General features: G+C 49.0%; 1 long non-coding RNA gene across 1 annotated transcript in view; it reads left to right on the top strand.

The window, feature by feature from the left end:
* The first annotated feature begins 249 nt into the window (after nucleotides 1-249).
* The window catches only part of LOC140367092 (uncharacterized), a 32,861-nt gene continuing 21,189 nt past the window's right edge, over nucleotides 250-11,921 (top strand). Inside the window, exons 1-2 of the long non-coding RNA XR_011928102.1 lie at nucleotides 250-340; nucleotides 1,160-1,262. This is a non-coding gene — a long non-coding RNA (uncharacterized lncRNA). The remainder of the gene's footprint in view (nucleotides 341-1,159; nucleotides 1,263-11,921) is intronic.

The following is an 11,921-nucleotide window of genomic DNA, read 5'->3' as shown; positions in this document are numbered from 1 at the left end:
TTGGTAAATAAACTTAAGTAAAACTAAAGGTGAATACCACCGGTAAAATTAACCTTAAGCATCCATTTCTGTTTGAAAAGGGATTCTCTTTTTTATCAAAACTTGGGGCGGGATCAGCTCGGGCCTGTGTGTGCTTACTCAAATAATGGAAGTTGTGCTGTCCCAGTAAGACTGTGTGTAACTCCGTCCACTAGAGGGCGCATGTTTTTCCGCACATTGCTTTTGTAGAGGAAGTTAAGCAGCGGCCATGTTTTTCTGTGTCACCAGTAAGCAGAAGTTACAGCTCGTGTTGTTTTAATGCACAAAGTATCTTCCTCGGAGTTTAAGGGAGCATATGCTTGTAAGTTTGTCATTGTCATGTCATTATGACTTGTTCTACGTTTCTCTGGTCACAGTTCGAATAAATTCAAATGTATTCATATGCTAATTAGATCGCTAACTTATGCTAATCGCAGCTAGCTATGCTAACGATTTCCTATTGTCATTCTTTGGACCTCTGTTGTGAATTTTGAGCACATAAGCACTGCTAACCTGTGCTATACTTTAGTACTCATGTGTTTATGTGACTTGCTGTCTTTTATTTTCTGTATTAAGAGACTGATTGTTTTTGTCTCTTTTATGTTACAGTTTTACAAAAACTATTATTGAACTTGGAGTAATGGAGCAATAAACATGGCCCAAAGACATTACAAAGTGTGTTCATTTCAAGTCAAGACTGTTCTCTATCTGCCGAACTAGACAGGCGTTTAGCGAGGGCAGAATAGAAGTGCCTCTTTTGCAGCGTCTCAAAGATACCCGTGTGCGTTAGCCTCAAGAGTCCATTTTGTGGCGTTGCAAGCCCTCTCATAATAAAGACGCTTGTTTTTCTATGTTTTTAAGGGCTTTAGGGATGTAGCTAGCCACTATAGTCTAAATGTGCGACATGCGCTAGTGAGCACGCGCCATTCACTTGAATGGACCGCCATGTTGCTCCGCTTGGCTGGAACTTGTCGAAGCGGGGAGAAGGGAAAGTGGCAAAGCGAGAGGAGTGTTGCAGAATGCAACTATATAAGGCAAGGCTCCATATAATTACAGGAACTTCACGCTACAATCTACATTGGGCGTTTCCATCAGAGCGGATCCGTGTGTGAGACCCTTTTTTTTGCTCTGTCTGACCCAGTGCTTGGCATAACCAGGAGCCGACAGGAGGGAGACGTCTATGAGCAGGTGTGGGCTGCGACATGCCGAGGTGGAGATACAATGCCCAAAAGAGCTAAGTGAAGGTCACTGATCCAAAATTATGACCAGTGTTGTTGGAACGATTTGAGTTAGGCTCTCTATTTGATTTAACTAGCTGAGCCGAGCCGCAGACCGAGGAAATACAACACCCAAAAAGAGCTAAGTGAAGGAACATAGTCCTGCGAGCAGCTCCGAAAGGGAAAAATAAGCCTCCCAATTAAGGGAGACAAACCTGACACTTTTACACTGTTACTGCTTTGTGATGGGATGTGTTCTGTAGAGGACTATACTATGTATTTAACACATAAAATGATACATTCTAATACAACATTGAAAAAAATATATAAAAACTTTAAAATATAATATTTTCCAAAGTAAGGCAGATATTTGTGTGTGGGAGTCCTTTCTGTGGAGATCCTTGTTGGGCATTTATTTTACAATGAAATTATTTAAATTACTTAAATCTTTGTTACACAATCAGGGGTATGCAATGGTGCGGTTCTTGAATATCTGATAATGCAGCATTATGGAGTCCTCCACTTCCTCTTCTCCTTTAGGTAAACACATAGAAACCTGCACACATTGAAGTGCACAACTTGAAAGGTGTGTTTTAATGAGCCCATTGAGAGATCTGAGGCTCTGGGGTAATTTGGGTTAAAACAGCAGCGCGCGGCAGGCATTTATCTGACTGGCATTTGCCATAGAGAACAAAGGCAAGCGTCTGTGATCTAAATCTGGACACTTTCAAGATGGCCTCTGCTTACATGTGCACGGGTTTCATGAGCATGGAACGTTTCCTCTCCTCTAATTCAACGTGAAAAAAACTGTATATGCAAAGTTGGAGTTACACAACAATTAAGCTAGTGTGGAAATGATCGATTTGAATGGGATTTGTTAGAGCAGGGAAATGGTATCTGTTAAATAATAATGAGTGGGCATCACAATATAATTTCACATCATTGTTTAAATACCGGTATATACATCTCAGATCAGAAGTTTGATCAGATCTGGATCAGTGATGTGTTTTTTACCACAAATACAGCTTTAAATAAGTTTAATGAAGTTGTGTTCCTCTTTGCACAGACAAACTGGATATACTGCGATATACCTCGCAGTATATCTAGTTATTTTTGCTGCCGCAGGTAACACACTAAGTTTACTCTGCATTTTGAAAAAAGCACCTGAGTTTGTGGTGGAGTACATTCTGCTCTAGGTGCTGACCTTTGACTCCTGTTGTGCATCTGTAGCCCCCTCTTCAACTCTGACTCATCCTCAGCCCCCTCTTCAACTCTGACTCATCCTCTGTGTACAATATGTTCCCCAGCAAACACCATGTTGTGAAAATCATGAAGATATTTCTTCTGACTTTACTGTTGAGTATTATCTTGTCAGCGGAGTGTGTACTATTAATCTTTTCTGCTTTGTAAAAAATCTGCCGGCTTTTGTCAAACGGTGCTTATCTTCAGTATAACAACAGCCTCTCAATGATGAGGCATTTTCTCCCCACTTTAACATCTTACCCTAAGCTGCCTTTGGCTCAAGTAAAACACTGTCTGAAATGTTGATGCGGAGCTAAAGAAGAAAACTGTCTAAGAAGCTCTTTCAGCCTCAGACACACTGAATCCCAGAGGATCCCCCATTCAGGCCTGTATAGTGCAGTGCCAAACGCCGCCCCATTAAGCCAGTCTAAAGGCGTGACAGTGGGTTAGAGGTTAATGCCCTAATCTGCTGACCAGATGAAATTTCACATTTGGTCCCTACATGTCAGCAGGGAACAAAAGTACTGAAATTCACCTATTTCTTAATAAAAAAGACGGATGTATTTTTTTTCCTTGAGTAATCTTGACACAGCTTTGGACCTGAAAGTATGATGACCCTTAATTGAATTATATACCTATCTATTCATCAATGTATTTATTTAATGTACCTAAGCTTAAAACTTTTTTTGTAGTAATCAGTTAGTTTTTTCAGTATTCAGTTATGACTCAGTTATGAGCTGCTAAATATGCAAAACCGTACATATGCGCACGGAGAGCGCCACGTAAATGGAAGACGTTGGTCATCAATGTTTGAATTTAAAGACAAGCAAAAAGGAGACAAATAATGCGCAATATCTTTGAAAATGTCAGGAGTAGGCTGTTACAGAGCACAGAAGAGGCGCTGTCAGCGCTGGACAGGCCCACTATCAGACCAGGACAAACCCAGGACTGAACCAGGTCTAACCCAAACCCGGAATCACACAGGACTGAACCAGGTCTAACTCGAACCAGGACTCACACAGGACTGAACAGAGCCACAGTGGGAGAAAGGGTTGTAAAGGTTAAATCTTCAAATTTCAATGAAGTCTATATTTTTCTTATATATATTATCTATTATATATACTACATTTGCTTTGCTCCTTTGCATGTATCTTTACAATTACATTCATTGTTGGAGCTAGATTTAATGCAAAGTTATCAGATTTTGTGATATCTTTCAAAACTGTTATATGTACTGTTACTGATTCACTTGTGCACGCTGTGGTCACACACCAGTATCACGCCTGTTCAAAACCTTGGATCATAGCGAGTTACATGGCAAAGAATCAAATAGCAGCAGCAATTTTCATTCGTTTACTTTTATTATAAGCAATTTGGCCCACTTAAAATGAAAAATACAAAAATCATGTTATTCTTATAAAAATGTTATTATGTGAGAGTCCTGCTTTGGCGGTCAGAACTAGATCAGACACCAGCTGGCTCACGGAAGTCAGAATTGGCTCCAATATGACGGCCCTCGTGGCGGCCCAAAAAGACGCTTCAGACACTGGGTTAGAGTTAGGGTTAGGGACAAGAGAGCGGATTTGGACCCAAGAGAGATGTGGCAGTACGAGTGTTTTGATATTGTTTAAATGGTAAGTTGTCCAACAACGCCACCCCAATTTAAACTGGGGAAAATTAGTAAGGCACGCAGATAAGGATTACTGATGAGACAGAGACAGTTCCATAAATTACAACATGTTTATTATTTAACTAGATAATGCTAACAATCTAAAACACATTTTAAACAAGACAATAATATTTTTAGACAATCTAATCTAAAAGCTGAAATGCTACCACTCAACACCACGCACACCCACTCACACACACATACACATACACATGAACAAACTCAATAAGACCGTTGGAGGGGGCGCTGAGGCTTAGCCGTGGAGGTAAACAAATGGGGCAGTAACCTAATAAGAAAACGCCAAAACAACAAAACAGTGCACCACAAACCAAAACGCGGGAACCACCACCAGGGGAATCCACCACGGTGTCAGACCATCAGCCCCTATAACACAGAAACATGTATTAAAAGCGGTACATAATTTGAGTCCAGTGTAGGCACGGCAAAGGGATATGCAGGTAGAGCAGCAGAAAAATGTCTATATCGCGCCCATGCGCGACACACCCAGCGCAGAGCTGGTACAGACCACGGGAGAGCACAATCGGGCAGCGTGGGGGCACAATCAAGCGCCGGCCTGCGCCGTCAGTCCGACCAGGAGGATGTTAGTCCGCGCAAAGCGGGTTACTCCGAGCACAGCGGCAGCGGCAAAGCGGCAGCAAAGCGACAGCAAAGCGACAGCAAAGCGACAGCAAAGCGACAGCAAAGCGGCAGCTCCTACATACAGCGGAGGAATCAAACACTGAATTTGGTTGTTAACACTAGTTTGCCACTGACCCAGGCATACTTACTCTTTGGAGCGCGACTTAGAGCTCCGATGAGGGAGAGGCGAGAGCGAACAGCTACGTCAAAGCCTATAAAACAGGAGAGCCTAAGCGCGTCAGACGATCGCGGATCTTAAAATGAGGGGCGCTTACCTAAGCTTGCGGTAGTGAGTGACCCGCATCTGTGGTTACAGGTGACTGTCCGTGCTAACAAAAAGGAGTCTAAGATTAGAAGACAGTCCACAACATTTAGGAGGGAGACAGCGCTCCGCTTACCTGCCGTGAGGCGCTGGAGGAACGCGGAAGTGTGACGCCGGTGGGCGGGCACAATGCGAGAGGCCAGAGGGAGCGTAAAAATCAGGGGGGGCATTTTTATGAATGGCGACCGGCATGAATGGCCAATGAGAACGCGGGCTCAGATCTAAGGGCGGCCCAAAATGCGATATGGCCACATCCACTCCCCCAATCTGCATCGGCGCCCCGCCGATGGCCTAAAACAGCCTAAAAGCTGGCACTTGTGGAAGGAGCCGGGGACTCTGACTCCCCTTGAGGCTGCCGACTCACCGGTCTTGGGAGATGATGGAGGTTCTGATGTTTGCCCGCTGTTGGCCTTGTGGACCTACGCACGGACCGCTCAGTTGGACCAGTCATGGAGGTAGTGACTGTCACAAACTGGGGCTGGTCGGCAAAGGAATCAGGTGGAACCAAAATGGGTCCAGCAGCATCTGGGGAAGAGCACCATATTGCCCCAGAGGGTGGTTCAAGTGCTGCAGCCAGCCGAGCTGGTGTTACCTCTGTAACGGGCGGTAAAGCCTGCGGAAGCAGGAACAAATCGCCCTCGTGGGACGACCCCTCTTCAGGGTTTCGCACCGTGGGCTCCACTGGAGGGACTGATGCTGGAGCGAGATCTGGAACCTCACTCTGGATCAGGCACTTCAACAGGGAGCGGTGCACCCTCTTGATTTTAGTCGGTTGTCCAACTGGGGCAACTGTGTACACAGTTCCACCCTCATGTGGAACTTGCACAACCACATGTTTAGTGGGGCACCACTGGTCTTGAATTTTCTGGCGGCCTCTCACACCGTAGTCCCGGAGCAACACGAGCTGGCCCTCATTAAGGGGTAACTCCTGGACATGTCGGTCGTGGGTTGCCTTTCTACGGGCAGCAGCTAAACGCAGTTTCTCTCTTGCTCCATCGAAAGCCATTTGCAGACGGGCCTGGTGCTCCTTAACCCACTCGTGTACAGTCCCGCCAAGTGGGTCCTGTACCTGTCCCAGCAAGAAGTCGATAGGGAGCCGCGGTTCCTGCCCAAACATCAAAAAGAATGGAGACTCCCCAGTCGACTGATGTGGGGTAGTGTTATAGGCAAAGAGCACCTGTGGCAAGCAAGCGCTCCAGTCCCTCTTACGGGACACAGGCAGAGCACGCAGCAAGTTGTGCAGCGTCCGATTGAAGCGCTCACACTGCCCATTCCCAGCAGGGTGGTAAGGAGTAGTGCGCGACTTCACAATCCCATACAGACTGCACAACTGCTGGATCAGTTGGCTCTCAAAATTACGGCCCTGGTCAGAGTGGATGCGGGCCGGAACCCCAAACTTGCCAAACCACTCCGTTACCAGAACCTGTGCAACCGTACTGGCACGTTGGTCGCGGGTTGGCACCGCCATTGTGTACTTGCTGAAGACATCAGTCATCACAAGAACATTTTCTAGGCCAGCTGCGGTTGGCTCCAACAGCGTAAAATCAATAGCCACAATTTCATTTGGTCTTGAAGAGAGTAGGTGGCCCATGAAGGCATGTGTCGCATGATCATTGTTCTTTGCGAACTGACACCTCTCACAAGCCTGGCACCACTGGGTGACCTCCTGGGACATACCTGGCCAATAACAGCGGGGGCGAAGCAGAGCCAATGTCCTCTCCACGCCTTGATGCCCATGGTCTTGATGGACCTGATTGAGGACCTCCCGAACCAAAGCCCTAGGCAGGACGAGTTGGCAAACTGCCCCACCACCGTCGGAGCGGAACACCTGCCTGTACAACAAACCGCCCAGCTCCACCAGATGGTCCCACTGACTCACCAGAACCGAGGCCGGCTGCGAGAGGACACGCCGCTCTTCACGAGTGGGCCGGCGCTGTTCTACCCAGAAAGTCAGGATCTCCTGAATGACTGGGTCAGCCTGCTGGAGTGTATAAAGAGCAGCAGGGGAATGGTGGGGGAAGACTGTTACTACAGACTGAGTTGCCACCGCCTGTACCCCCTGCAAGGCTTGCTGTAATGGCTGCGGTAGAGAGGTACTTGCTGCTACCCCGGACTCGTCCCTGGGTGAGGGCCATGGCTGACGGGACAAGGCATCTGTATTCCGGTTCGACTTACCCGATCGATACTTCAGTTCAAAATCAAACAACGCCAACTGGGCTGCCCAACGCTGCTCCACAGCACCCAGTTTAGCAGACGCGAGATAGCTCAGGGGGTTATTGTCTGTATAGACCACGCACTTGTGGCCCAACAGATACTCTCTGAACTTCTCCGTCAATGCCCATTTAAGAGCCAATAGCTCCAGTTTCATGGAGCTATAATTGGACATATTCCGCTCTGTAAGTCGGAGTCCTCTGCTAGCATATGCGATGGGTCTGACTTTCCCCTCCTGCTCCTGGGAGAGAACTGCGCCTAAGCCCACATGGCTGGCGTCTACTTCCAGGATAAAGGGAAGAGAAAAATCTGCATATGCCAGCACTGGGGCAGACGTGAGTTTGGCCTTCAAGGTCTCGAAGCTCTGCTGGCACTCCTCAGTCCAAGGGACTGCAGCACGCCGAGAGGTTCTCTTCCCCAACCGACTCCCGGTCAGCTCGGCCACTCTGCGATGTAAGGGAGCGGCCAGTTTAGCAAAGCCGTCGACAAAACGTCGGTAGTAGCTTGCAAACCCCAAGAAGGAGCGCAGGTCAGAAACCGTAGATGGGACAGGCCAGTTTGCTACTACGTCAATTTTGCCGGGATCAGTGGCCACTCCCTGGTCAGAAATCACGTGCCCCAAATAGTGCACCTCCCGCTGGAAGAACCGGCACTTGCTCTGCTTTGCCTTGAGCCCTTCCTTCTGCAACCTCCCAAGCACCACCTCCAGCCTCTCCAGGTGTTGCCTTACCGTAGATGAAAAAACCACAATATCATCCAGGTAGAGGAGGAGAGACTGGCACTGCTGGTCACCAAAAATGCGTTGCATAAGTCGTTGGAAGGTGCTGGGAGCGTTGCAGAGCCCAAAAGGCATGCGATTCCACTCAAACAGACCAAAAGGTGTACAGAACGCCGTCTTGTGCCGATCGCCCTCTGCGACAGGGACCTGATTGTACCCGCTGGCCAGATCCAAAGTGGAAAACCAGCGGGCCCCCGTCAAAGCGTCGAGCGACTCTTCGATACGTGGGAGTGGAAAGGCATCCTTTCGGGTCTTTATGTTCAGTTGGCGATAGTCAACACATAGACGAAGGCTGCCGTCCTTCTTCCGGACCAAGACAATGGGTGATGCATAGGGGCTGGAGCTCTCTCTGATTATCTGCGCTTTCAAGAGCTGATGGATATGCTCTTTGACCAGCTCGTACTCAGATGGCGGGATACGGCGGTAGCGCTGACGGACTGGGACATCATCCAGTAGTGGAATGTCATGGGTGATCAGGTTGGTACAACCCAGATCCTGATCATTCGCAGCAAACACAGAGGAATATTTCCAAAGTAATGCCCGCACCTCCACCTGCTCCTCAGGGGGCAGGGGAGATAGGTCAATGGCTGCTATGGGGTCCGTGGCGGAGGAAGCGACACTTTGAGAGGAGACACTCGCAGCCACTGCGGGAAATTCCGTCACTCCTGCAGGAAGACTCACCACATTGACATTGTCCAGAGTCCCTACTAGGGTACGCGGGTAAAGCAGCACATCGTTGTCACCGACATTGACAATGGGAATGTACGCCGTGCCACGGACTACCTGGACCAGAGCAGGGGATGCCAGCAGGCCTGCAGGCAATCCCTGCTCCAAAGGCTCAAACAAGACCGTGGCACCCGAATAATGTGTCGAACAGGTAGCAGGGACGATTTTCGTAACACCCCCCGGGATGCGAACAGCTCGTTTTCCCTGCAACTTGACCCTACCTGGTTGTTTGGGGGTGGGCCGCAGGTCTGCAGCGTGGCACCTCTGAAACGCTTCCACCAATGGAGTTGGGCATGTGACCACAGGGGCTGTATCAAAAAGTGCAGGCCCATACTGTCCAAACAGTTCCTTATAACACCTGCGGAGCACATTCATTCCCAAAACTCCAGGGACTTGGGGAGAGCATTGACCAGACGGGTCCCCCACTACTAACACTCCACAGTGGGGCATCACTTTACCACAGAGCTCAAGAGGTAATTCTAAATATCCAATGTAAGGGATGGACAGACCATTGGCAGCTTTAAGCTGTAGCCAATGGCAAGCCTGCAAGCGTTCTTCCCCCCATGGCTCAAAATGCCTGCGGAAAAAGCTTTCTGTAATGGTAGACACCATCGACCCAGTGTCCACAAGACATGGCACAATTACGCCATCCATGTCTACATCAAGATGTGGACAGGATGCTATCAACTTTGGAGCGTTCCCCCCTCCGTTAGTGGTTGAGCTAGTGGATGCCCCACCCGTGCGTTGGCTCCGCGACACGGTGGGCGCTAGTTTTCCGACGTTTGATTAAAGCAACGGCGGGTCGGCAAAGAGGGTTCGTGGCGACTGGGAACACGAGGGCCATCACAGTCTCTGGCAATATGGCCAGGTTGCTGGCAACGATTACACACAATCGGGCCATAACGAGGGGAGCGACTACGCTGGTGTGCAGTTTGCGTGTTCTGCAATAATGCAATGCTTTGCGTCAACAGCTCAAGTTGTTCCTGTTGCTTTTTCAACATCTCCTTCATTTCGCTAACCTCAGTCCGTGTAGGGGTGGCCTCAGGCCCCGGGTTTCCACGCATGGCATATTGTATACCAAAGGCCGAGGGCACTGAATTGCTTCGACCTCTCATGCCGGCCGGCAGACCTTCAAGCTCCCACCTGATTGCCTCTCCCCTGACCTCAAGCAGAGTCGCCCTAGGGCACCGGCGCACATACTGTTTTAACTCACGACGCAAGGAACCATCACTCACGTGCGCAATAAACTGGTCGCGCATTAAATCCTCAGCATTTGGCATGTCTCCCGGGGCTTGCATTTTAACCCTTTCCATCAAGCTCAGCAGGGCCAGGGAGAACTCCTGCAATGTCTCACCTTCCTGCTGTCTCCTGGAGAAGAGGGCCTCCTGCAGAGCAACATAGGACTCTGTGCACCCGTATAATTCCTTAAGAATAGAGACTATCCTAGTCGGGTCCTGGCGCTCTGCGGCAGATCGATATTTTAGTTCTTCCTTCGCCTCCCCCTCCAGGTGATCAAGAAGGAAGTATGCCTGGTCCGCCAGTGACAGGTGCCGAGCCCTCATACAGGCCTGTGCTTCCTCGGCCCACTCACCCACACTAATCCCTGTACTGCCCCTAAACATGGGACATTTTCGGTCCCTCGGAATAAATACCAACCGGTCTATGGCAGGGGTGGCGGGGGGCACAGGCACTGCAGAGCCACCAGCACCAGAACCAGCTGCAGCGCGTCCCTGGCGCAGCTGTACATTATCTGCTTTGAGTTGAGTAATTTGGTTCCTTAATTCCTGCAGCTCTTCCTCCATGGCTGCAAGTCTGTTGCTCAAAAGAGAGACTGCCGCTTTGCCTCTTTGAAAAAACACACAAGTTACTTTTGCCGCTTGCCACAACAATCACAAAAATCAAATACACAAATAACTTTGGTGGAACTAGCCTCTGCCTCCAAAACAGCAAATCCTGCCAACCATACGCCAAAAATGTGGCAGTACGAGTGTTTTGATATTGTTTAAATGGTAAGTTGTCCAACAACGCCACCCCAATTTAAACTGGGGAAAATTAGTAAGGCACGCAGATAAGGATTACTGATGAGACAGAGACAGTTCCATAAATTACAACATGTTTATTATTTAACTAGATAATGCTAACAATCTAAAACACATTTTAAACAAGACAATAATATTTTTAGACAATCTAATCTAAAAGCTGAAATGCTACCACTCAACACCACGCACACCCACTCACACACACATACACATACACATGAACAAACTCAATAAGACCGTTGGAGGGGGCGCTGAGGCTTAGCCGTGGAGGTAAACAAATGGGGCAGTAACCTAATAAGAAAACGCCAAAACAACAAAACAGTGCACCACAAACCAAAACGCGGGAACCACCACCAGGGGAATCCACCACGGTGTCAGACCATCAGCCCCTATAACACAGAAACATGTATTAAAAGCGGTACATAATTTGAGTCCAGTGTAGGCACGGCAAAGGGATATGCAGGTAGAGCAGCAGAAAAATGTCTATATCGCGCCCATGCGCGACACACCCAGCGCAGAGCTGGTACAGACCACGGGAGAGCACAATCGGGCAGCGTGGGGGCACAATCAAGCGCCGGCCTGCGCCGTCAGTCCGACCAGGAGGATGTTAGTCCGCGCAAAGCGGGTTACTCCGAGCACAGCGGCAGCGGCAAAGCGTCAGCAAAGCGACAGCAAAGCGACAGCAAAGCGACAGCAAAGCGACAGCAAAGCGGCAGCTCTCTTTGGAGCGCGACTTAGAGCTCCGATGAGGGAGAGGCGAGAGCGAACAGCTACGTCAAAGCCTATAAAACAGGAGAGCCTAAGCGCGTCAGACGATCGCGGATCTTAAAATGAGGGGCGCTTACCTAAGCTTGCGGTAGTGAGTGACCCGCATCTGTGGTTACAGGTGACTGTCCGTGCTAACAAAAAGGAGTCTAAGATTAGAAGACAGTCCACAACATTTAGGAGGGAGACAGCGCTCCGCTTACCTGCCGTGAGGCGCTGGAGGAACGCGGAAGTGTGACGCCGGTGGGCGGGCACAATGCGAGAGGCCAGAGGGAGCGTAAAAATCAGGGGGGGC

This window comes from Eucyclogobius newberryi, unplaced genomic scaffold (genome assembly GCF_026437365.1).
Source record: "Eucyclogobius newberryi isolate DKJ021-1_F unplaced genomic scaffold, fEucNew1.0.hap1 SCAF_2, whole genome shotgun sequence".
In the NCBI taxonomy this organism is placed as follows: Eukaryota; Metazoa; Chordata; class Actinopteri; order Gobiiformes; family Gobiidae; genus Eucyclogobius; species Eucyclogobius newberryi.
This window is presented reverse-complemented; position numbering and strand designations above follow the sequence as displayed.